General features: G+C 44.7%; 2 long non-coding RNA genes across 2 annotated transcripts in view; one reads left to right on the forward strand and one right to left on the reverse strand.

The window, feature by feature from the left end:
* The first annotated feature begins 9,152 nt into the window (after nucleotides 1-9,152).
* On the forward strand, nucleotides 9,153-26,416 carry LOC147580396 (uncharacterized). Its single transcript, XR_015252866.1, has 5 exons — nucleotides 9,153-9,429; nucleotides 16,338-16,548; nucleotides 25,296-25,412; nucleotides 25,880-25,986; nucleotides 26,205-26,416. It is a non-coding gene; the product is annotated as an uncharacterized LOC147580396 (long non-coding RNA).
* LOC147580397 (uncharacterized) overlaps nucleotides 23,951-27,268 on the reverse strand; it is a 182,852-nt gene continuing 179,534 nt past the window's right edge. The window contains exon 3 of the long non-coding RNA XR_015252865.1: nucleotides 23,951-24,198. This is a non-coding gene — a long non-coding RNA (uncharacterized LOC147580397). The remainder of the gene's footprint in view (nucleotides 24,199-27,268) is intronic.

Genomic DNA, 27,268 nt, shown 5'->3' on the forward strand with positions numbered 1-27,268 from the left:
CCGAGCCGAAGTCGGCCGCTTAACCGACTGAGCCACCCAAGTGCCACAAAGGGCGAGCATTTAAAAAAAAAACGAGTCAGCCAATCAATTAGCGGCTCATTCAGTCTTCCAACAAACAGCTAGTTAGGACCTGCTGTGTGCCAAGTAGTGCTGTGGGCATCCAAATACGACGGTGAAGCACCCAGATGAAATCCGGTCCCTGCCCTCAAGGGGCTCACATTTTAGTTGGAAGGAAATGAGAACACAAGCAAGTAAACTTAGTGGCACCAGATAGTGGCAAAGACTATGAAAAAAGAAAACAAAAGGCAGCAGGATGCTGTTAGGGGCACTGACTTCTCCAGGTTCGCTTAGCTCTGCCCGGTTTTAGCACAGACAGTCCATCCTGGGAAGCCCTCTAGTTCCAGGCAGACTGGGATTATTGGCCACCCTCAGAACGGGACAGAGAGTGACCAAGAGGGAGTTTCTTTCGGATGGGTGGCCAGGGAAGGCCTCTCTGGAGAGGTGTCGTGTGGGATGGAACAAGAATGATGTGCAACTGTGGTCTTTGCAAATCTGTAGAACCATCGGGATCAGACTCACCCCCTCCAGATGGCCCAACAGGGGATTTGTTGCTTGGAGAATATGAGTAAACATGGAGGGAGTGTTTTCTGTGGGCCAGATGATGTAAATATTTCATCTTGTTTCATTTACAAATCAAGTGGTAGGCCTTAGTATTCTCAATTTACAAGCCGGACATAAAGTGAATATTGTCTGAAGTCTTGAGGCTAATAAGTAGAAGAGTCGGGATAAAACCTAGCTCAGCCCAAGTTCAAAGATCACATGGAGTAGAGTGCGGACGGAGTTTGAACTACTTCGGGAAGGAAGATTTCACTTCCTGCTTGTAGCGGAGATGAAAACAGATCCTGTATTTCACAGAGCCCAGGCTTTGGCTGTACAGCCCCTTCAACCTCTGCTAAACAGGATTGGACATTATGCTTCATCTACCCTAGACCTGACAGCTTCTGGGTTAAGCAAGGTCTAAGGCATGCAAAACCTCTTAAAGAACGCAGGATTTGGGGGGAAATATGAAGGGGCAGAAAGATGAGATGTGGGGCTTCTGCAAATCACAGACCAGGTAAGAGGCAAAGAACACACACACATACACACACGTATCTCTGGCCTCGTGTTGCCTCCTGACCGATGGGAGGCATATATCTTTGCCATTATCTAGTTTCTGGCATGTGTGTATTCTTTGTCTTTTCAGAGCCGATTCTATGTATCATATCTTTGGATTTTCCGTTGCAACTGACATGGGTACTTGCATGCAATATGAAACCCATCAATATTTGCTGAAATTCAAATATGTGGAGGATTAGCATGGGTATCCTAAAAATTTAAGATTATAATTTTAAGTAATTTTCTACAAGAGAATGTTTGGTGACTCACTTCTGGGTTTGGCTAACAACTGTTTTGGACTTCAAGAAGAACAACATCCTTTGCCATAGTTACATTTTAACTCAACCCATGCCATGATTGCAAATTTTGAAGATATACCTTTATTTAGATTGAAACACAATTCTGTGAGACATCAATTCTGGAAAGATAGATTGCAGACATAGCAAAACTCACCCCTCCATAAAAGCAATAAGAATCCTGGCAAAAATCACTAAAAGCAACTTTTTCAGGGCTCTGGAAATTAACCAAAGGTTTGCAGTAATCCGAAGAGTGTTTATTCAAGAACGATGGCTAAATCATGTGCGAACGGTGCGTTGGGGTCCCTCCAGTTCTGTAGTAGCCTTGAAAACCAACAGCCTCATAAGTATGGTAGCTATAAAAACAAGTAGCCTAGCAGCCGCTGAAAGAGGAAAATGGTTTTGAATCTCCCCAAAGACCCCTTCCCCAGAAAACTCTCACCATTTGACCTGTCTCACAGTTTGTCTTTATTTGACCTGACTCGAACCTCACTCTGTACAAATAGCCTTTTCTCTAGGGTGTTTGTTAAAAACAATCAGTGGCATTGTTTAACATGGCAGCTCTCGGAGCTGCTGACTACAGTTGGAGCTACCAAGAGACGAAGCAGAACATTAACATGGAAAAACTGGGGAATGAGACGTCCACAGAGGGTTTTGAAAAGCTCCGATGTATTCTTGAAAATCTAGAAGCCCACATGCAAGTGCAGGGCTAGGTGCATGCCCACGAAAGACCCAAGAAGGCTCCAATTTCTCGCCTCTGGTGACCTGGAGTCTCTGTGTAAGCAGGAAGTGAAGGCTAAGGGGGAGTTCTCAGCTACATGGCTGAGTACTGAAAGTACCTTTGCCTTGGCAAAGGCGGGGAGACTTAGCGCAAATCATTTAAGGAAATCTCTAGCCACGAGCCGACCCCTTAGGAGCTAAATAGCGACTTCACATGACATAGACTGTAGACTTCACAAACGTGTTTCAACAAAGTGTTTCAAGAAAGTCACTAAGCAAACAAGCAACACCAACTAAAAACTTCAGCAACGATAAACTCAGGTGGGGGTAGGGGGAAATCTTATTTCCAGAGGGGCCACTTCATATTTTTTACAAAAACTGTCCAGTTTTCTGGTTTTTAAGTTTTAGATTTTATTTTACTTTTGAGAGAGAGAGAGAGAGAGAGAGCACAAGCGGGAAGGGGCAGAGAGAGAGGGGGACAGAAGATCTGAAGTGGGCTGTGTGCTGACAGCAGCTAGCCCGATGTGGGACTGGAACTCATGAGCTGTGAGATCATGACCTGAGCTGAAGTCAGACGCCCAACCGACTGAGCCACCCAGGTGCCCCTAAAACGGCCCAGTTTTCTAAAGAAATAGGAGAGTATGGCCCATACCCAGGGGAAAAAATCAGTGAAAGAAGCTGTTCCTGCAGTAGACCAGATGTTGGACTTAGTAGACAATGACTTTAAAAGAACTCAAGGAAATTATATCTAAATAATTCAAGGAAGGTAAAACGGTGTTTTACCGAGTAGAGAATATTAGTGAAGAGATAGAAATTATTAAAAAAAGTAACCTAATGGGAATTCTGAAGTTGAAAATTACGAAAACTGAGATGAAAGATTTGCTAGAGTAAGTTAGGATGTTGATTTTAATATCACTAAGGGCAGCCGCTAAGAACGTAACAACAACAACAACAACAAAAATAGTAAAACAAGCAGCCAGGGCATGAAAATAGTAAACTGTAAAATATCAGATTAACACAGAAAGGACAGTCGTGGATAAATCGTACAACCAAAAAACACAAAAGATATATAGAGAACAAATAGCAAAATGGTAGCTGTAAATCCTACCTTATCGGTGATTACCTAATGTAAATGGACTAACCACTTCAATCAAGAGCGGAGGCTGGCAAAATAGGTAATAAAAACATGATCCACCTATATGCTGTCTGCAAAAGAAACACTTCAGAGCAAAGACACAAATAGGTTTAACGTAAAAGGGTAGGAAAACGTATACCAGGTAAACAGTAATCAAAAGTGAGTCGGGATGGCTATATGAATGCAGACGAAATAGACTTGAAGACAAAATCTGTTACCAGATGTAAAAAATGACATTTTACAAAATTAAAAATATCAGTCCTTCAGGAAGACTAAACAATGATAAACATATTACTTCCCCGTGCTGACGCAGGATCCCAAAATATATTAAACAAAAAACTGACAGAATTGAAGGGCAAATAGACAATTTAACAGCAATAGTTGGAAATAAAACTATTTCTATTTGAAGATGACTGATCTTGTTTACAGAAAATCCGAAAGAATCCACTAAAAAATACTAGAGCTAATAGGTGAGTTTTGCAAAATATAAGGTCAATAGACAAAAATCAACTGTGTTTCTATGCACTGGTAATGAAACTAGTAATGAAAATTCCATTCTTAATAGTGCCAAAAAGAATAAAATATTAAGAAATAAATTTAACAAAGATGTACAAGACTTATATGCTAAAAACTACCAAATCTCACTGGAAGAAATTAAAGAAGATCTAAATAGTTGGAAAGGCATGCCATGTTCATGGATTGGAAGACAATATTGTTCAAATAGTAACACTTCCCAGATGGTCTACAGATTCAACAAATTCCATTCAAAATCCCTGCTGCCTTTTTTGTTTGCTTTTTGTTTTTTGCTTTTTTTATGTTACGTTAATTGACAAGGTGTTCTTAAAATTTAAACAGAAATGCAAGGGACTCAGAATAGCCAAATGATTTTTTAAAAAGAAGAAAGTTAGCACTCACATTTCCCAATTTGAAACTTAGTGTGAAGTACCATTAATGAAGACTGTGGTTTTGGAATAAGGACAGACAATTAGTTAGATCAATGGAATAGAATTGAAAATCCAGAAATAAATCCTAACACATACAGTTCACTGACCTTTGGCAAGGAAACCAACATGATTCAATGGAACAAAGAAGAATCTTTCCAAAAATTGGTGCTAGCACAACTGGGAATACATATGCAAAAATGAAGTTGGGGGGGGGGGTGCCAGGGTGGCTCAGTTGGTTAAGTGTCTGACTCTTGATTTAGGCTCAGGTCATGATCTCACAATTTGTGAGGTCAAGCCCCACATGGGGCTCTGTGCTGACAGCTCGGAGCCTGCTTGTGATTCTCTGTCTTCCTTTCTCTCTGCCCCTCCCCTGATCACTCTCTATCTCTCTCACTCTCAAAATAAATAAAGAAAACATAAAAAAAAAAAAAAGGATGAAGTTGGATCCCCTCCCCCACAACCATATCCCCAAATTAACTGAAGGTGGATCATGGTCCTAAAAGGAAAGAGAGAAGACTACAAAACTGAGTTAGACAATGGTTTCCTAGATATGAAACAAAAAAAAAAAAAAAAATAAGGGCAAATTAGACTTTATTAAAGGTTTTTTTTTAAAAGCCTTTACACTTCACAAATCACCATCAAGAAAGCGAAAACCCAACCTGCGGAATAGGAGAAAATATTTTCAAATCATGTATAAGGGACTTACATCCAGAATATACAGGTCACTAGACAGATCACGGATCCAATTAAAAAGGGGCAGAGGGTTTGAATGGACATTTCTCTAAAGATGATATACAAATAGCCAATAGGCCCATGAAAAGATGGTCAATATCATAGAAAAATACAAATCAAAACCATAGTGAAATTTCACTTCTCACCCACGAGTGTAGCTAAAATACAAAAAGGCAGACAATAGCAAGTGTTGGTGAGAAAGTTGAGAAATTGGAATCCTTGTGCATTGTTTGCAGAATCATGAATCAGACTGACAATTTCTCAACATGTTAGACATAAGAGTTACCATCAGACCCAGCATGCTTACATGCATACCCAGGAGAACTGAAAACATATGTCCACACAAACATTTCTTCAGGAATATTCTTAGCAGCATTAATCATAAGAGCCAAAAAGTGAAAGCAACCCAGATAACCATCAACGGATGATTGGATCAACCAAATGTGGTATATCCATACAATGGAATATTATCACAAAAAGGAATGAAGTGTTAATACATGTTGCAGCATAGACAGATATGTCACACTAAAGGAACATGCCACATAGTGTATGATTCCCTTTATATGACATATCCAAACTACGCAAATGCATAAAGGCAGAAGTTGGACTAGTTTTTGATAGAGGTGGGGAGATGGGGAGTTGGGAAGGTGATGAAAATGTTCTGAAATCGTGGTGATGATCGTACAACTCTGTGAATATATGGAAAACCACAGAATTGTACACTTTAAAAGGATACATTTTATGGTACGTGAATGATCTCTCAGTAATACTGTCACACAAAATACTAATATGCTTTCTAAAATTAAATTTTGTAAGAAAAAAAATAAATATCTTGTTAGGTAAATTTCTATAAGATAAAAGAACTGTGGCAGGGATTCAGAATTGTCCTCTAATATCCAATTTCTTCCCATTTCTCCTAGTTTTGGTCATAAAGCCATTTAACTGGACTATGTTTCCCAGCTGCCCTTGCAAGTAGGTGCAGCCATTTGAACAAATTCTGGCCTATCGTCTAAGAATGAAATGTTTTGCGAAACTGCTCTGTTGTGCTCTTAAAAGGAAGCTGCTGGCCCTCGACTTCATCCTTCCCATCTTAGGTGGGCTGAAATGTGAGCATGAGAGTGGGGAGCCATCTTGGAATGGCCGTCAAGAGCAATCATGAGTCATGAATCATGGGCATGACAGAAAATAAATGGGCCATGCCCTAGGGCGTGACAGAAAATAAAATGGAAGGGAGCTGGGCTGCTGGACCATCTTGAGAAACAGAACCTTCTGAACCACTCTGATACGGGAGAGAAATAAATTCTACCACATATTGGCCTTTGTTATTTTGGGCACTTTTTAAAAAAATTGTATTTTTAAGTAATCTCTACACCACAGATGGTGCTCGAACTCCCAACCCCAAGATCAAGAGTTGAACGCTCTTCCAACTGAGCCAGCCAGGCACCCAAGATGATGTTCGAACTCCCAACCCCAAGATCAAGAGTTGAACGCTCTTCCAACTGAGCCAGCCAGGCACCCCAAAACTTCATTTCTTTTTTTTAAGTATTCTCTACACCCAATGTGGGGCTTAAACTCAAGACCCCAATATCAAGAGTCACGTGCTCTACCACCAGGCACCCCTATTCTGGACATTTTTAAAGCAGTCAATCCGATCTAATTTATATAATAACTCTTTGGGATGAGATCATGGTAATTTCTGTTAAAGACTGTTCTTTCTGTGGATCTATGCTCAAATGGTTTCAAATAAATAACTCTGAGGGTACAGGATAAACAAGGCACCGTCCTTTTCCTCTGAGAGTTCAATAGTGGAAGAATTTGTGCGTGAGTAGCTAATGGAAAGTGCAAAAGATATAAAAGCAGAGATTCAAATAGAGTTTTGTGGAACTACACATGAAATTGTCACCGGAGGAAGATGGAGAAAACCGAGTGGGCACGGGTTAGAAAACCTATTGGCCGGTGGATGAAGGTAACGTATTTTTTTTTTGTTCCATTTCATATGCTCTTTTTCTTTTAAAACTTTTTAAAGGTTCATTCATTTTTGAGAGAGAGAGACAGAGTGTGAGCAGGGGAGGGACAGACAGAGAGGGAGACGCAGAATCTGCAGCAGGCTCCAGGCTCCGTGCTGTCAGCACACAGCCCGATGCAGGGCTTGAACCCACGAACCATGAGAGCATGACCTGAGTCGAAGTCACTGCTTAACTGACTGAGCCACCCAGGCTCCCCTCAGATGCTTTTAAAGAATATGGTTTTGTATCTTGATTATTGGAGTTGCTACTGCTTTCAAGACCTGTTTTTTTTTAAACGTTTATTTATTTTGAGAGCTAGAGACAGAGGGAGAGGGACAGAGAGAGAGAGAGAGAGAAAACCAAGTAGGCTCCACAGCGCCATCACAGAGCCTAATGTGGGGCTCGATCTCACAACCATGAGATCACGATCTGAGCCGAAATCGAATCGAATGCTTAACCAACTGAGCCACCCAGGTGCCCCCCCTCAAGACCTTTTTATTGTGAAAGACTCTTAGAGCTGCAGAAGAATTCAGAGATAGTCCAGAGAAATCCTACACACCCTTCACCCAGCCTGCCCTAATGTTAACCTTTTCCATAACGCTAATCCTGATACTAATCCTGATACTAAGAAGGTAGCTGCATGTGTATATATAAAGTATAAAACCATTAACTGAACTCCAGGCTTCATCAGATTTCACATTTTCCCCTATATATATATATATATATATATATATATATATATTTTTTTTTTTTTTTTTTTTTTTCCCCCCTTTTCTAGCATCCAATCCAAGATCCAAAATCACACTTGGTCTTTAACTTGAAATTCTCCTTTGCCAGGTTGACATAACTGGCTATCCACAGAGTATGGGCCCCCATCCATCTGAGATCAAGTCTTGTAAGGCTGAATATTAAGGATTTATCGAATGCCCGCCGTGGGTTCTAGGATGCTAGTTATTAGCCTTCCCTTCAAGGGCACGGTATGAACATTCCATTACGGGCCTGAAAGAGTTAACGCGTTGGCAAGCCCTCCCTCCTGGCCTGGGTGTCTCTTCCCTCGGTGAGGGCTGCAGACACATTAGGCTCCAAGTATGTATTTTCTTTTCCTCTCTGTTTATGTCTCTGTTTTCTGTAAAGTGGCCTAAACTACAGCAGTATCTACAGGGTTCTCTGACAATGCCATAAATTTCATTAAGAAGATGAAGCCTTGCGGGGCAATTAACTCCAAAAGTGGTACAAAGCCATAGTGAGGAGATACTGGCCCGTGGTACTTAGCACTTAGCTCTGAAATGGAGATAAGGCCTATCAACTCGGGGTTGTGTTTAATGTTCGCTGCGGCTTCCACACCACAGCTACAACCTAGCGGTCACCGTGTTAACACTCCCCAATATCTATTACAATTAGTTTTTGATTAAGAGGCCTAACATGGCTTTTGAAGCCTTTTATGTTGTGTCAAATGGCCAGTGATGGAGTGATATGTGCGGACACCTCCCAGTAACAAAGCATCTTGTAAAAGGTTTCAAGTGAACTATTTTATCATCCTAATGGAAACCAGATGACTGTAACTGCCCCCCCCCCCCCTTAATTTCAACTATTTACTGAAGAGTCCTTGTTTGGAATTACGTAAAGATTTATTCTTACATGACGACCTCATGCATTAAGTATGGCTGCTAACAGAGCCACTTGGAATTTGGGAAAGCTTTTTAAAGATGACTGGGGCAGTTTTCACGGGAAATTTATTTTCTTTTACTTTTTCCTTTGATTTCGGAAGGAGAGGACACCTTTGCCTTTTTTCCGCCCCCCCCAACCCCCAGTATTTCATTATGATTTTAATTGTTGGTTAGGAGGCCATTTTCTGTGGAGTTATGCTTTCTCTGCTGGGGTTTTTAGTCAATAGTCTTAGTTTATTCTTCTAGAGAGAGGTCCGTGGAATTTTGTCAGGAAAGAAAAAAAAGATTAAGATTTAACCCAAGATTACTTCTGTGTGAACGTCAAACACACGTTATTTTCATAAAGGTATATGAGACTCAAGAAAGTAGACTAATTTTCAAAGTCTCATGATCTATACATATACTTGTAAATTTAATAAAAATAGTATATCGATAGGATGTACCATGTGAATGTGAAACATACTAGTGTTTTTCATGACTGTCTTTCTTTACAGTCTTCGTGGCCTGGGCCATACTCCCCTTTGAACCTCAGTTTTGTGCTTTATGGTCCAGGGTTGGACTAGATGTTCCCTGAGCTTTCATTCTCCTCTGGAAGTCATTGGTTCTGTGACATCAGATGTTCCGGAGAACTCTGAGCTCAAGGCACTCGTGGGAAGGTAGTGTGGTGTATGGGTTCAAGCCGGGGTGACAACTGTGTACCCCCTGGCATGGTACCCACCTGACTGAGACTCAGATTGTCCCCATGTCAAATAAGGACAACATTCTCTACAATCAGTAAGCAAAATCTGGTATATAGAGTGCCCGGTAAATGGTGGCCTGTCAATAATTTCTATCTTCCTTCTTTTCTTTCCTATTCTGTCTTGTGGCATATTGTCTAGCACAGTTTGAATGAATGAAATGATCCTATCTGTGATGCGCGTCATTCTATTAGAAGCGTTTAGTAAACCCTTGTTATGTGCTGGGTGTCCTCCTGAGTGAGCCTGAGAATCCCAAGGTTAGAGACAGAGTCCTTGCTCATAAGCAGAGGGGGCCATAGACAGTAGGTAGGGAATTTTAACGGAGTCAGAATGAGATGAGTGGAGGAGAGTTGACCACCTACTCCAGATTGCAGTTGGGGCTTTGTCACTCGTAGCGTGATTCTTTTTGCACATGGTCCCATACATCAGTTCAGGTCGTCTCCTCAACCACCCTCTGAGCCTAGCGGGACAGACATCATCACCTCCATTTTACAGATGGGGGAGCTGAAGAACTGAAGTTTTGGATCCTTTATTGCTGCGATTGATCAGATTCGTAAGATCTTTTAAAATACAACTGGCTGCCATAAATGGCGTTGCCGTGAACACGTGCAGAGATTTGGACCAAGAAAGAAAGCTGTAGCAAAATCACTTAGTAACATCCGACTTATCAGGGTCTTTTTTCCAAGGGTTTTCCTCTAGGGTCCATTCATTCCATTCATCTATACATTCATTCAACATTCATGTGCTGCTTTCCGCACACAGGGTTAGGTGGTAGGGGTTCAAAGCTTGAACTTGGTAGCCCTTGCCTTTCACGAGTTCATGGTCTGGTGGGGACGTACAGACACCCATGGTTCCCTGTGATGGTAGTGCAGCAGCGGATGCTGAGACAGTTAGAACGCAGAGAGAGAGAGAGAGAGAGAGAGGAACCCTGGACAGAGGGGGGGAGGTGAGGTTTTCCGGAAGAGAAGACACTTGAATTTAGCTGAGTTTTCTGGGACAAATAAGGAATTGCCTCTGTCGAAAGTGAGGGTGATGTGGCTAAGGCTTCAGGCTAAGAGAGGTGGGGAGAGATGAGAAAGCATGGCACATGGGGTCACCTGACGACGGTGAGGAGAAACCACGGAGGGGGCGGGGCTGTGGTGAAGCAGGGACAGACACCATTAGATGGACACCCGTGTCCTTCCACAACCCGTTCAGGAACAAGAGCCCAGGCAGCCTCTGCAGTTCATGTGCAAGTTTAACTCCCATGTCACTAGTAAACGTGCCCTCTACCTTACCTGATTTTCTTACCACTTCTTCTCGAACCTATCTCATTTGCTGCTTTTGGCAAGTCTGGTTTTATAGTCAACCTTAGCAGTTGGTTAGAGGCTGTTATTAGTATAACCAACCTTAAATAATTTGATTTTCAGGTTGGCTACGTCACAATATCTCCTGTGGGCTCGATGGGCAAACTACACATTTATTTAAAAATCGGTTTCTTCACGTTATATTTGAAAGCGGTGCTTAGTCATCTGTAAAGCATTAGGCTCTGTGTATAAGAGTATCTCATTTGACTTTTATTCACAGGGTTCTGAGAGTAAGGTTTAGGTCCTGACAGATATATATCAGTTTTCTATTAAGTCTATTGTCTTATTTTATTAGTTTTCTGTTTAAAAAATTTTTTTTTCAACGTTTTTTATTTATTTTTGGGACAGAGAGAGACCGAGCATGAACGGGGGAGGGGCAGAGAGAGAGGGAGACACAGAATCGGAAACAGGCTCCAGGCTCCGAGCCATCCGCCCAGAGCCCGACGCAGGGCTCGAACTCACGTACCGCGAGATCGTGACCTGGCTGAAGTCGGACGCCTAACCGACTGCGCCACCCAGGCGCCCCTAGTTTTCTGTTTAAAGAAATATTTTTATAGAGAACAATATGTTTTTTTTTTTTAATTTTTTTTTCAACGTTTTTATTTATTTTTGGGACAGAGAGAGACAGAGCATGAACGGGGGAGGGGCAGAGAGAGAGGGAGACACAGAATCGGAAACAGGCTCCAGGCTCTGAGCCATCAGCCCAGAGCCCGACGCGGGGCTCGAACTCACGGACCGCGAGATCGTGACCTGGCCGAAGTCGGACGCTTAACCGACTGCGCCACCCAGGTGCCCCTAGAGAACAATATGTTTGAAGGAGAGGAGAGACTGTAATAAATTTGAAAGATGCTCTTCTCAGTAAATTTCCAGAGATTTGTGCTTATTTATTTATTTTAAATTTAGATAAACGGTTTATCTTATTTTTTTTAACTTTTTTCATGTTTATTTATTTTAAGAGAGAGAGAGAGAGAGAGAGACAGTGTGTGAGCAGGAGAGGGGCAGAGAGAGAGATGGAGAGAGAATCCCAAGCAGGCTCCATACTGTCAGTGCAGAGGCCAATGGGGGGCTCGAACCCACAAACCATGAGATCAGAACGTGAGCTGAAATCGAGAGCTGGATGCTTACCAATGGAGCCACCCAGGTGCCCCAAATTTAGACAAAGTATTTAGGCTAGTGTGGCCTGTGGTAAATGGGTGTTGTTTGGGCTAAGGAAGGTTTCAAAGACTTGTCAACATCTAAAAGTCCAGAAACCTAGAAATTTCACATGAAATCTGGTTTCCTTGAAAAAAAAAATGTGATGCCATGGACTCATAGGATAACAGTCTGTGGGGCGAAGGCACATTCATTCCCTGTTCCTTACAGTCCTGGGAGGCCATCTCATTCATGAAGCCTCCCTGCCTCCCTCTAACCACCCTGCCACCTTTGGCTTCATGATTGCAGCTCGGGCTTGGCATTTCCCAATTAAAAAAAATGAAACTTATATCCACACCAAAAATTACACACAGATGTTTACAGCAGCTTTGTTTATAAATGCTGCAACTTGGAAGCAACCAAGTTGTCCTTCAGTAGTCCAAGGGTTAACCCATGGCGGATCCATACAATGGAATGGTGGACCCATACAATGGAATGATGGACCCATACAATGGAATGCTATTCCGCATTAACGGTGATGAACTATCCAGCTATGAGGAGACAAGGAGGGACCTTAAATGTATATTACCAAGTGAAAGAAGCCAATCCTTAAGGCTACATGCTGTATGATTCCAAGTATATGACATTCTGGAAAAGGTAAAACTCTGGAGAGAGTCAAAAGGTCAGTGATTACCAGGCATTGGAGATTGGAAGGATGAACGTATCTGCAGAACACAGAAGATTTGTAGGGCAGTGAAAACACTCCATATGATACTATAATGACGGATACATATCATCACATATTTGTCCAAACCCATAGAATGTGCAACACCAAGAGCAAACCCAAATGTAAACTATAAACTCTGGGCGATAACGATGTGTCAACGTAGATGCATCAGCCGTAGCCAATGTACCACTCGGGTGGGGGATGTTGAAGTGGGGCAGGCTACGTGTTGAGGCAGGAGATATATGGAAATCTCTATACCTTCCTCTCAATTTTTCTGTGAACCTTGAAAAAATGTCTTCAAAAAAAAAAAAATAGAGGTAAATGCCAATCATCACATGCAAAACCCTTTCCGCTCAGAAGTTTTAATAGAACACACGGGCCTAATAACGGACAGAGCTGTTACTTTGAGAGCCCGTCTAGCTTAGTGAAAAAGTCAATTTCTTGATCAGTTTTATAGACTACTATGGAAGGAATGCAAGGGCACAGTCAGTGATGGGCTGAGTGTAACTTTTCAGATCAATGGTCCCCCGGAAGTTTTCCCCATGATCCCACTCCTTATCGTGACCCTCTCAAAACTGGTTTTTGGGTGTGAATATGAGAAATGTAAACATGGACCGGTAATTGTTCACTCTCTAGCAACCAGAAATCCCTGGGTTTTTCTCATTCCGGCGGGGGCGGGGGCGGGGGGGGGGGGGAGGGTGGGGTGGGTGGAGCTGGTGTTTCTGACACCTACTTTCCTGAGCTTGGTTGAAAGTGCTAAGTTTTTCCTGGTGTTAATTATTAATGTGACCTGTTTATGTACCAGGTATCCGGCTAACCATTAATATCTGTTTACTCATTGATGACCTTTGCAATTTCGTACCTCTCTCTTGGCTGTAAAAGTCAACCTTTTTTTTTTTTTTCCAGCAACTCCTTCACAGAGGAAAATAGCAGGAAGCAACATAAATGTAATCTTTACATACACGAAAGAAAAGACAAGAGCTTTTGATTGAAGAGGATTAAAGACACAGGGGTGCCTGGGTGGCTCAGTTAGTTATGTGTCGGACTTTGGCTTAGGTCGTGGTCTCACGGTTCGTGGGTTCGAGTCCCACGTCAGGCTCTGTGCTTGACAGCTCAGAGCCCGGAGCCTGCCGCAGATTCTGTGTCTCCCTCTCTGTCTCTGCCCCTCCCCTGTTCATCCTCTGTCTCTCTCAGCCTCTCAGAAATAAATAAAAACGTTAGAAGAATTTTAAAAAGAGAGAGAATGAAGACGCGGACCTTTCCTTTTTGCAAATGCAAAGATCCCTGGCCTGGGGTGGGGGCGGTGAGGGTGGGGCAGAAATTCATAAGAAAAAGAAGTTCTTCTGCCTCTGTGCTTTAGCAGAGAGGAAACCAAGGAAGGGACTCTCAACCGGTCCTGGGGAATGGAACCCAATTTTCTTTTCTTTCTTTCTTTCTTTTTTTTTTTTCCAAAATGTCAGGATAAGCTCTTGCACAGTCAAGCCAGCCTGCAGGATTTATCTCTAGTCCCCCAATCAGTCTACATTAACCCCAACAGTAGCAAGACATTACCATTCTGCTCACTTGTAAATGGCTAAAGCTGAGATTAAGCAATGCGGTTGGATTAGGGCTGCAAGGGTGACCTTAATTTTACCCATCATTGGAGCCTGTGTATATTTGACTCGTCTTAATTGCATTTACCTAATTTAAACAGACAATAGCAGCCCCAGAAATTTTTTTTTTTACCCCCCAAATAATAAGAAAAGGAAGAAGAGCTATTTCTTAGAAATTAAGCCCAGAGCACTCTAGCTATGGCCACTGCTCGGTTAACAAAAGCAGCAGTTTTTTTCTTTTTCTTTTCTTTCTTTCTTTCTTTCTTTCTTTCTTTCTTTCTTTCTTTCTTTCTTTCTTTCTTTTTTGCTTTGCTCCATTAACATACCAGCACAGGGAAGGACCCATTGAAATATTATTATCTTTGCATAACAATACAATTTGAAAGTCTCACGGCGCTTCTTTGTTGAAATGTTTTAAAATATTAATATCATCCCGGCCATAAATAACCATTATGGCATTCATAGAGATTAAAGTTTTGAGATATGCCCTAGGTGTACATTCACATTTTCTCGTTCACTGAGTTCTAACTTCAGTAAAATTAGTTTTTTTAGATACAGCCCTGCACACTTGCTGTGACTGTCACTTCGTGTTGAATTTATCATCTAGAATTTAAGGCGGAAGACTGGGGAGCAATCTGTCACAAGCGATTGTGTTCGTAATCTTTGAGGGTTGGGGTGGGGGCTGGGGAGAAGATAAGCATTCTAGAACTCCGCTCTCCAGCGCGGAGACCATTCATTGGGCTCCAGCCGCCGGGGCGGTGAGGGGATTTGCGTAGACTGTGTAATGCGTTTTCTTCAAGCCTGTGTCTGTGTCGGACGGCTGTGCTGAACTTCACGCACATAAATGCCGCTCAGGTTTTCTTGGCTAAATGGTAACTCAGCTTGTCTTTCCCAGTGAGTTCCGGAATAAATAGATAGATGGGCTATACGCGGGGTGTTGTGACTTAGAGCCTCTAGTGTCCTCGAATAGACAAGCGGACTCGATCGTGGTGCCCGCACAAAACACAGACTTCCAAGGAAAACGGGGGAGGGGGGGACCGCGGTTTTATGCTACGTCTATGATGACGTGAGTTGAAAAGCCGTTGGAAGTCAAGGTGAGGACTTGACTTCCTGTCAGTCTCCTGCATCCAGAGCGGGGGGATAAATGGTCCCCAAACACATCATTTCCCTTGGAGACGGAATGTGTCTTAGGGATTTTTGACATGATAGGGAAGTGGGACAGTTGAGTTCATTCTCCATCTCGTTGAACGGGTACATCTTGCGCTGGGAACTGAGCAGAGCATTTCCCCGAGACTGCTGTTCGGTGCTGTTGGTCGTCCCTCTGAGGTGCAAAGCGGGCATTTCTTCGCGACCTCTGGATTTTGGAAGCCAACTACTCTTAATAGCTTACCGATCTCTATCTGGGTATCAAACTCGGAGGCTTTGAACTTTGCCAGTCCGAATCCCACATTTACATTTCCTCTTTAGGTCACCTGGTCAACGAGCTTCATTGACACATGCAGATTTTCCCTCGCACGTCTTCTTCGAGGCAACACTGGAAATTTGGGTTTATGGAATGTGCCGGCAGCTCTGAGCCGTCTTGGCTTCCCCGCTGTTGGCTTGGTCCGGGGCCCAGGATGATGCAAGCTCTGTGTAGCTCAAAACTCAGATTAACTGCTGGAGCAGGATCCGGAGTGGGCTTGGGCCCCAGGAGCCTTTCAGAAGGGTGGACGGGGAGTGGGGAGGTTCCTCGCCCGCTGTGAGACAGAGGTTACTGTTGTTTGTGAAGTTGTGAATGGCTCCGGGCCATTAACTTCTGCAGGAAACCCGTCCTCCTTCCCACCCTGCGGTCTCCTTAGGGGCTCTGGCCCTGGACCCCCCCCCAGGTGGATCCTGGCATTATCCTATGTATAGCACTCACCACCTTGCACTGGAGGGGCCCCCTCATAGGTCTCTGTTCCAATGAGATCCCGGCTGGCTTGAGGGCCGGGACTCCTCAATGCCCAGCTCAATGTCTGACATTCAAGGAGGCTCAACATCTGGGCAGCTGTGGGACTGAGCAGGACTAGCCGGTGGAATGATAACAATAATTAATAATAACCGTCTGCTTACTGCCCCGTGCCTCCACGATGAGAACTGCTGAGCTAGGTGATTTGTCTTCATCTTACAGGTGAGAGCCAGGCTCGGCACGGTTAAATAACGTACACGGACGGGGTAACCGGAGGGGACGAGGGTGAATTCCGGACGCCCTTGACTTGACTCTATGTTCTGACCGCGTGTGCTGCTGCTTGATCTTAATGAAGACAGTATTTCCATCGTCGGAATGCAGTTCGGCAGGAGCCACAGAGCCATTGATGCCCGGGCCCTTTGCGGAAAAACAAGTGGGTCCGCTCTTCCAGGCCTTTCCTTGGCCCTCCCCCCCCCCCCGCCCCCCACTTCCCGTGGCACGCAGATTATCTCCTGATTTCGGCTTCAGTGTTGTTGTTTTGTGGTCTGCGCAGCATTTCAGTCTTCACATTCCGCGATGCGTTGGGGGCCTTTTTTGTGGTTGCTTGTTGTTTTGGTGGTGGCCTCTTTTAGTATTTCTACCTGAATTAGGCCCCTGGCTTCACCATGTCCAGCTGTGTGATTTTGGATATGTTGCTTGACCTCTCTGTGCATCAGCCAGCTTCCCCATCTGCGTCTTGGGGAGCAACAGCTCTCACGCTTGTGAAGATCCCCGAACAGTCTGAGAGGGCCACAGGCGTTGTGTCCTTTCACTCTGTCACTCTCTCCTCTGGTCGCCGCCGTCCTGGCCTGCACGAGCGTCCTTATTTCTTTCTTTGTTGGTTTGTTTTTTATGTTTATTTGTTTTTGAGAGAGAGAGAGAGAGGCAGAGAGAGAGGGGAGCAGAGGATCTGAAGCGGGCTCGGTGCTGTCAGCAGAGAGCCTGACGCGGGGCTCGAACTCACCCATGTCGAGATCATGACCTGAGTCCAAGTTGGAGGCTTAACTGACTGAGCCACCCAGGTGCCCCATGGGCTTCCTAGTGCTGTGGCTCTGCTACCCACGGGCACGCTGAGTGAAGGGAACAGTTGGTGGAATGTTTGCTGAGCCTCTCGGCCTGTTCCTAGTGGCTAGTTATCGAGACATGACTTAAAGCCACCCTCTTTGTGGCCTAGCTGCTTCCCCGGGGTGGGGGGCGGCTGCAGATGGGGGCCACAGTCTTGCTAGGAGCCTGGTCTTCTCCCCTTCCCTCCCTCCCTTCCTCTCTCTCTCTCTCTCTCTCCATTCACAGTTCCTGGCCTTTCCCTCTCTTCCTCTTGGCTGGCACGATCTCCCTCCAGAGCGTGCGGCTCTGGGGAAACAAAAGCCAGGTGCCTTCCCTTTGTCCTCTCAACACGGACCTCCCCCGAGGCAGGGGCACAGAGGGGCCTGGCTTCCTCTGTACAGCAGAGAGCCAGCAAAGGCTGAGATAGGAGCACAAATTAATATATCAGTAAATTATCCTGCCTTGCTGACATACTCTCTAATCAGGAGGACAGTGAAAACACGGGGAGGATGCCAGAAAAGAATCCGGAGGAGGAGAGGACCTTTGGGAGGCTTCAAAGTCTGAACTCTTCCCCTGAGATTTCACGGAAAGTGTGTGTGTGTGTGGGGGGGGGCAGTGCCCGTTGCCAGGGGAGTGACAGGCAGAAAGGTGAGGCAGAAGGAAACGGAGAATAAAAGGGACCTACGACGGAGAAGGCAGGGCAGAAAAGGCAGGTAATGACAAATAACTGAGAGGCACGCGTCACTGAGAGCTTACCATGTGCTAGGCACGGCCTGTGGCCTCTGACTGTGCCTCAGTATCACAGCCACCTGCCCTACCGAACATGGTCGCTGCTACCCCCATTTGAAAGATGAGAAAACTGAGGAAATAAAGCCTAGCGGAAGTTCTCAATTTCCCACATGTAGCAAGTGATGGGGCCGGCTCTTCGGCCAGAGAATTTGAGGCTCACGTAACCCCTCTCCCGCCGGGCTCCCCATTGACAACCCTTGTTCTGATAAAACAGTGGTGCCGGAAGTGAATTTCATCTCAGCTGGCGAATTTGGTGGCGGTAAGAGGGGCCTGAGCACATACCCGTTAGACCAAGAAGAAATTAAGACGGTAAAAGAAAATGAGGCTCTACTCCCAGGACTTCAATAGGAACGGAAGTTCCCAAGTGAAAGAATAAAGCAATCACATTCTACAACCAATGAAGAGGTTCTAGAAACATGGCCTCATTGGCCCTACCCAACCCCGTCAGATAGATCAGACCCGAGAATTAGAGACATTAGAGACAGGATGGATATTATATAGGTCCATTTTATAGATGTGGAAACGGAGGCCGAGAGAAATTGAATAAGAGGTGGATTTCAAGACTGAACACGGGTCTGTCGGTTTGTAGTTCGATGCCGACAGGTGGGTGGGCGCTATCTGTCAAGGTGACAGCCCAGAGAAGGAGAGGAATAGAATATCCGTTGACGCTGTGCAGGCTGCTGGGCTCACTCTGGAGAAATCCATGTTCGGGGCCAGATGGCGGGGATGGTACAGCGGAAGGAAAGGGAGAGTTTTAGCGGTTGTCCATTTCAAGCTTTCGATTCAGCAGAAGAGGAGAGAGCGTGGAGATTCGGGATATGAAATAAATGTCGCGGGGGAGAGCAAAAGCAGAAAAAAGAAAAACGGGTGCAAAACCACCAGGCGAGAGAGGAAATACAGGAGGCACCGAAAAGTGGCTTCTGCGCGTAAAATGCTGGCACGCGGTTTGGAGAAGAAACAGAGGGTGAAACAAACTAGGGAGTGCCAAGGGAAGGAAGCGGAGAGGAAAGCGATCATGTGGACGATTTAGAAGGTGTTCTCAGAAGCTAGAAACGGTGCCTGGAATTTGTACGAAACAGATTTTTGTGCAAAGGGAATTATCAAGTGTGGGGGCAGGAGAGGAAACACCTGTGTGAGAGAATCAGAGCCACGCCTAGACCAGAAGATTCGGGCAGACCCTTGGACATCATTATGATGAGAACAGAGAATTGCATCACTAGGTTTCGGCCAAAATACGAGGAAAAAAAAAAAAAAAAAAGGCGTGGAGTGGAAAAAGGAAGGGAAAAAACCAAAACGAAACAAAAAAAACAACCCCCAAACCAAAAACCAAACACCAAAAACAAAAAAACACCCCACAATAAAACCCAATGTTCTTTCTTTTCAGAAATGGCTAGGAATCATAATAGAAATGTTTCAGCCTTAACTACTAGGCCAACATTTCCTGAATGTGTCTGTAATAGCCCCTCCCCTTTTTTAATTCTGTTTTTTAAAGATCCTCTTTAATATCTTATGGAACTATTCTTTTTCTTTAATTTTTTTTAATGTTTTATTTCTTTTTGAGACAGAGAGAGGCAGCATGAGCGGGGGAGGAGCAGAGAGAGAGGGAGACCCAGAATCTGAAGCAGGCTCCGGGCTCTGAGCTGTCGGCACAGGGCCCGATGCGGGGCTCGAACCCACGAGCCGTGAGATCGTGACCTGAGCCGAAGTCTGATGCTTAACCGACTGAGCTACCCAGGTGCCCCTATTTATTTATTTTGAGAGAGGAAGAGACAGAATCCCAAGCAGGCTCTGTGCTGTCAGCACGGAACCTGATACGGAGATCTGTCTCATGAGCCCTGAGAACATGACCTGAGCCAAAATCAAGAGGGGGACACTCAACCGACTGAGCCACCCAGGCGCCCCTCTTTTATTGGTAGTATTAACATACATTAACATAGGCCTCTTTTGCCCGTAAATTCATCCTTCCAAATTATAGTCTGTTTTGAGTTTCCCATGGTGGGTAATAATTCTTCCCACTTTTGCTGCTTTCCTGCCTGTCTACGTGCGACATCTGGTCAGGTAGGAGCTGGAAATCCAGACTTGTTAGCGTTTTCCCAATATCCGTATCACAGGACTGTGGGTGTTGGCTTTCGGGACTCTTCCAGGAGTAAGTACGGAAGCCTGGTGCCCTGAGGCTCCCGCAGCTATTTGACCGCCCTCAGGATTTTTCTTGCTTGCTTCCTTGATTCTTAGCTTCCATTCAGAAAGCAGAATTTTCCAGCTAATTGACCTCTAAATAGTCGAAGCATGCTTGTGTTATTGCTACTAATATTGGCTTTGCATAAAAGCAACAGAATCAGCCCGCGGATTGCACACTGCAGAGGTCCTTTAAGGAAACAGTGGATCCAGAGATTAGGCTGCGTATTTTTGAGGACTTTTTAAAATTTGTATCACGCACACATGCTCATCTGGTATTTCTAACAGTGGCGAGCCTGTCGTTTGTCGGGTGACAGCGGACCGTGGTGTGAGAAACGCATATGCCGGCCTACCAGCGAGGTGCAGGAGGCCAGGAACCCGGCCACGATCAAACACATTCTTTCTACAACTCCACGAGGCCCGCAAGCCCGCTTGTGGCATCTCCGCTGTTTTCCCCAAGTGAATTTGACGGAGACGTCGCACGGGGGAGGTTTCGGCGCCTTTCATTTTCGGCATCTTTGTATAATAAACTACAGACCCAGAATTTTCTTTTTCTTTTTTTTTTTAATGTTTATTTATTTTTGAGACAGAGCATGAATGGGGGAGGTTCAGAGAGAGGGGGAGACACAGAATCTGAAGAAGGCTCCAGGCTCTGAGCTGTCAGCACAGAGCCCGACGCGGGGCTCGAACTCAACGGACCGTGAGATCGTGACCCGAGCGGAAGTCGGACGCTTCCACCGACTGAGCCACCCAGGCGCCCCCAGACCCAGAATTTAAACGATGCAGAAGTTAAGGGGGGGGGCCTCTTGCCGCGAGGTGAACTTAGTAGAAGTTTGAAGTTTTGAAGTTTGAAGACGGTCCCATCACCAGCCCCAACAGTCATACCCCAGACGCTTCTTTGGGTGAAACGAAGCAAGGACGCTTGAACCCAGACAGTTGCTTGGAAGGACGACACAAGTTAACACAAAAATGACTGCCAGGTGAGGGGACGTCATAGTGTCACTTTGTGCTACACTCGAAGTACTTTGGTTCACACCAGGCATGACTTTTACCCCTCCCCCACCTCAATATCTGATCATGAAAATTTTTTTTGGAAGAAGAGAATTTACCGTGAAAGGTTTTTAACCGCGGAAGCTGAAAGAAGTCGACAGTGAACACCCATATGCCCGCCACCCAGGTTCCACACTGCACATTTTAGTCATGTTGCTCTATCCCGTACCTCGTCATCTGTCTGTTCTTCTGTCCGACCGTGCGATGGCGTTGATGTTTGCACGTTGATTTGGGGACACGTTTCAAAATAGGTTGTGGGCGTTGATACCCTTCCTCCCCCCCCCAACCTTCCAGCATGAAGAGCATTAAGTAGAGTTCAACATTCGTTGACAATATTTTGGGGGAGGGTGGTGACAGATACAGTGTCAGGTACAAGTTGTAAGCCGCTCTTTAGATTTAGTGTGGCAAGTGTTTACAACCGTGTGATCCAAACGACTGTCAAACTCTGGAATATTTCCATTGTCCCAGAGAGTTCCTTTTTGCCCATCCCAACCAATCCCTGCCTGTTCTCCCATAGACAACCCTGGCTCTCGTGTTCATGTGTTTCTTTTTTTTTTCCGCACCATAGATTAGTTTTGCCTGCTTTAGAATTTCAGGTATACACCATCATATCGTAAGAACTCTTTAGGTAAGGTTTTGTCACTCAGCGTAAAGATTTGGCGATTTATCCTTGCCACTGGGTATCTGGCTAGTGTATTCCTTTTCGTTGTTGAGACCTATTCCATTGTGGGATTGTAGCGCTGGGTGCCGCTTTAAGAAGGATAAAATACACGGTACTAAAGAAATTCCAGGGAATAGCTTTCGAGACAAGGAGAGGTTGGAGGAGGGAAGGGGATTTGAAATATTCACCATAGAAAAAGAGCACATTTAAGAACGGACATGAGAACTGCCTTCAGGTATCTAACATAGGGGTCAGCAAATGTTATTGGTAATGAGTCAGATAGTAAATATTAAACAAATTTTTTTTTAATGTTTTATTTCTTTTTGAGACAGAGAGAGACAGAGCATGAGTGGGGAAGGGGCAGAGAGAGACCAAGACACAGAATCCGAAGCAGGCTCCGGGCTCGGAGCTGTCAGCCCAGAGCCCGACGCGGGGCTGGAACTCACGAACCGAGAGATCATGACCTGAGCCAAAGTCGGACGCTCAACCAACTGAGCCACCCGGGTGCCCCATATAGTAAATATTTTATGATTTGCTGGGCCATAGAGTTTTTTGTCGCAACTACTTTATTTTTTTTGACACTTATTTATTTTTGAGAGAGAGTGAGAGAGAGAGAGAGAGAGAGAGAGAGAGAACGCACATGTGCACGCAGGTGGGAGAGGGGCAGAGACAGGGAGACAAAGGATCCAAAACAGGCTCTGTGCTGCGAGTGAAGAGCCCGATGTGGGGCTCAAACTCACGAACGATGAGATCATGACCTGAGCCGAAATCAAGAGTCGGCAGCTTCACCAACTGAGCCACTGTTTTTTTGCTGCAGCTGCTTAATTCTGACCTTGCAGTAGAGTGAAAGCAGTCACAGTGTGTAAATGAAGAAGCACGGTTGTGTTCCAATAAAACTTTATTTGTGGCTACTGACATTTGAATTTCATGTATTTTCATGTGTCATGAAATATTATTCTCTTTTTGATTGTTTTTTTCAACAACAGGAGCACTTGAAATCCATTCTGAGCTCATGGCCCGTACAAAATCAGACCATAGTTTGCAAACCCCTGATCTCAAGGACTGTCAAACTGAAGAAGGAATAATTATTGCTCTGTTTAAGGCTAGTGGGCAATACGAAGATTGAAAGAGGCAGATTTGGCTCTTAGAAAGAACTAAAGATCTTTCTATTAAGTAGTGTTGAAATATACTCCATGTCCTTACCCTGTCTCTCTCCCCTGTCCCCACTGGTGCCATAGGGCTAGAGGGACAGGATCCAGAACTAGACTTTTCTTTCAATTCCCCAGCTCCTCTCTGTCCAGCTGTGTGACCTCGTGCAAGTTATTTAACCCCTGTCTGTTTCCACCGATTTCTGCATAACATGAGAGCCATTACAATGATTCAGGAAGTTAGTATATACAACATCCTAAAAACAGTGCTGATTTGGGGGCGCCTGGGTGGCGCAGTCGGTTAAGCGTCCGACTTCAGCCAGGTCACGATCTCGCGGTCCGTGAGTTCGAACCCCGCATCGGGCTCTGGGCTGATGGCTCAGAGCCTGGAGCCTGTTTCCGATTCTGTGTCTCCCTCTCTCTCTGCCCCTCCCCCGTTCATGCTCTGTCTCTCTCTGTCCCAAAAATAAATAAACGTTGAAAAAAAAATTAAAAAAAAAACCCAAAAAACAGTGCTGATTTGTAGTCAGTACTCAAGGTACTTAGTCCAGTGTCTGTCACGTGGTATGTATGAAATAAGTGTCATTATCATAATAATGATCATCATTACATTGTTCCTGCTATTACCACTGAGATGCTGGATAGGCATGTATGAGGATTTTGTTAAAGGAATTCCTACTTTTCATGGTAGGCTGAGCTAATAGATGCTTAGATGCTTTCCAGTTCCAACAATCAGTGTTCTCTTTATTTAGTGCCTGAGGCCTCAACCCTGGGACTCAAGCGCTGTTGAAATCCGAGACGAAACAGCACAATATTTTAATCATTAATGTTAGCTAGCCTCCACCATGAGGGAAAAGAGAGGTTTGTTTCTACTTGATCTTTCCTGATCTTGGGTCTCGGGCTTACTCACCATAAAGACTTGTGTGGAGGTGGACTGGTAGTGGTGTTGCTTTCATGTTTTTCTTCGTAGGAGACACTGAGAGGAGAGATCTTTGCTTTGTGATGGGGAATGAGTGACATCAAAAGCATTAAGCAAGGGCATGATTCTTCCCGTGAGCTGTACTCACCTATTAGGCAACGCTGAAGAACTGGACCGCTGTGGGGGGTGATGGGAGATCGGGTCTGGGTCTCATGGACGTTGTGGGACTGTGCCCTGAGCCGCCATGATTGCCGCTGCCTGTCAGGAGACCAACAAAGGTAGAGTTAGCTGCAGCGGACGTCCACTGGCACTTGCCCGTCTCCCCGTTGTAACTCTCGTCCGACATCGTTGTCTTTGTTTACTTGGGCTCTGACGTGTGTGTTTCTAAGCCTGTTTATCTTTACTGGTATCTGATTACCTCGCCTTGTTTTTCTCCATTTCTGGCTGGAATGACAGGCCCCACGTCTAGGAGTCATAAGCACAATACATGGTCACAAAAAGAGCACCAGAAGAGACCCGGGGGACCACTTGGGGCAACATATTCCCTTTCTAGATGAGAAAACCAAGGCTCAGATAAAAATAGAACCTCATGAGATCCTCATGGCTTCCAGGCCAGTGCTCTTTCCTAAAAAAAAAAAAAAATTTTTTTTTTTAAATGTTTATTTAGTTTTGAGACGGAGGGAGACAGAGTGCGAGTGGGGGAGGGGCACAGAGAGAGACACACACACAGAATCTGAGACAGGCTCCAGGCTCTGAGCCATCAGCACAGAGCCCGATGCGAGGCTCGAACCCATGAACCGCAAGATCATGACGTGAGCCAAAGTCGGACGCTCAACCGACTGAGCCATCCAGGCGCCCCTCTAAAAAAATTTTTTTTAACGTTTATTTATTATTGAGAGACAGAGAGACACAGAGAGTGAGAAGGGGAGGGGCAGAGAGAGGGGGAGACCCAGAATCTGAGGCAGGCTCCAGGCTCTGAGCTGTCAGCACAGAACCCGACGTGGGGCTCGAACCCACGACCTGTGAGATCATGACCTGAGCTGAAGTCAGTTGCCCAACCAACTGAGCCACCCAGGCGCCCCAACCAGTGCTCTTTCCATTACGCCATGCTGATCTTTGTCTATAAGCATGATCTGGTACGGAGATGGGTTTGGAGGCATGAGCCCCACATTCACGCCTGAAATGCAAAATTATTTGCGCTATTTCCACATAAGAATATGCTATAACTGGAATGATAGCCTCTATTATATTGAACATTCACAGATGACATTAATAAATATTAAATATTAAAGCCTAACCCATTTTTAAAACCTTGTTTGGGGATGTCTTTATTCTTACACATATTGGAATCCCAGAATGTGACGTTGGTCTCAACCTTTCTGTAACTACAAAAGCCTGGGGGGAAAGAAAGGAGGCGACGACCCCAGCCATCCCCAAGAAGTTAAGGTGGAGGTGAAATGCAGAGCTTTCTGGTGAGTGACCCTTGCAGCCCTTTGACAACACTAGGAATGGGGATATCCCCTCCCTACCTCTCCTATTTCCACATCACTTAATGAAAACCTCCCATCATCCCATGTGTTTTTTGAAGCACAGACGAATTTGAACTGACTCTTACTACTTTCCCCCTTGAGCAGCCAAACGGTTCACAGCACGGGAAGTTCCAAGGTTGCACAAAAACAATGCCATAAGGGTTATTTATTTTAGGAGTAAAGCTGGTTGCCTCCTAACTGATTTTCTGAACTTTTTGGAGTTAGCAACTATGGCTTTGAATGCAAACGAATTCTGCTTTTTATAGTATCATGGAAAATGACACACGGACGTGAATTACATTGATGAGGGACCCAAATTCCCTTTTAAAAACGTAGTATATCTATAAAATTGGAAAGCCATCTTCTCCCCTTCTAGAATGTACCTATGCTAATGCCTTACTCATTTACAGAAAAAGTCCTTTATGAGGAGAATAAAGAATTCTGCTGCCAAACAAGTTGAAGAGATAGAATTTGTTTATCACGGTGGAGGCTTCAAGATCACACGTCTCCATTAGAGGTATTCAGTGCAGGGTCACTGAAGGGTCTGCAAAAGACAGCCAATTAGACGTCTGTTTTTCCTTTCAAAGCCCTGTCTGTCTCCTTCGCTCTCTTCAAAACACCTTTAAGTAGACATATGTATCTCGAGGTCAAAGTAAAAACAAAACAAAACAAAAAAGTAAAAAAAGAAAAGGGAGAGACACAGAATCATGAAAGTTTTCTTTTATCGTCCAACAGTCACGTGCGTCTTAAATACCCACCATTATCAAGAGAAAAATTAAGCCAAGTGTCTGATAAGAAGATGTGCTACACAGTCCAACAATCTTCCGTGTTGTCAAGATGTCAGACGCAGGCAGCAAAAACAACTGAATGAAATAACTGAATTTCCACCATGGACGAAAGAGGGCTTCGAAGTTGGAGCAAAAGTATTTGTGGAGTGCGGGGAGAACCCAGAGCTTCTGGTATTTACGGCGCGGGGGTAGGGGTGGGGGGTGGGGAGAAAAACAACTGGCCTATCTTTCAGAGCAGGAATGCATGGTTAAATTGGCCCCGTTTGTCCTTAGCAACCTGAACTCAGAGGCCACATTTTTTCCTCTCTAAGAAGCAAGTGGGAACTTGCAAAGTATGTAGCATGTCGTGAAAAGGGAGCAGTGAACTTTGCTCAGGTCTGCAGCCAGCACTGAAATCTGAACCTTCAGAGGGTTTAGGACCGGTGGATTCCCTGCCCCCCTTCCTTTGGAATCCCTGGATATCCAGTGCCTTTACGAAATACCTTGGTCTGGAAGCAGAGGAGTCCCGACTCCTAACCAAAAGAAAACCTGATCTAAGTATTTTCGATGGCATTCAAGAGGAAGTACTAAAAGCAAAAACCAAACGTGAGATCCAACTTTCTGATGACCATATTTCGCCTTGTGTTCCATAGCCGGCGGAACATGTAGAGAGATTTCTTCTGGGCATTCGTTTTGAAACTAGCTTTCAAAAATTTTTTTAAAGATTCCCTGTGGCGAGATTATCACCGGTTGGAAAGATTTCCCTTATTATTAAGTGAGGGAGAAAAAGATCTTGAAAAGTCCCTGCATTCAGGCTGCTTCCAGTACGAATCTGTTCACAACAGCAAGTTACTTGGTAACTTGAGCCATGTTCGTTCCTGAAATTCTTTCACATAATTGAAGATTAATTTGATTCCCTAGATTGTTGAGGGTTGTTGACAGTGGGGGGCTGGGGTGGGTGGAAATAGATTATTCAAATCACAAAGAGGTAGGTGTGCCCAAAGTGACTGTTCCATTACTGCTCAGAAGTGT

This window comes from Puma concolor, chromosome B3 (assembly GCF_028749965.1).
Source record: "Puma concolor isolate L17-30 chromosome B3, mPumCon1.1.hap2, whole genome shotgun sequence".
In the NCBI taxonomy this organism is placed as follows: Eukaryota; Metazoa; Chordata; class Mammalia; order Carnivora; family Felidae; genus Puma; species Puma concolor.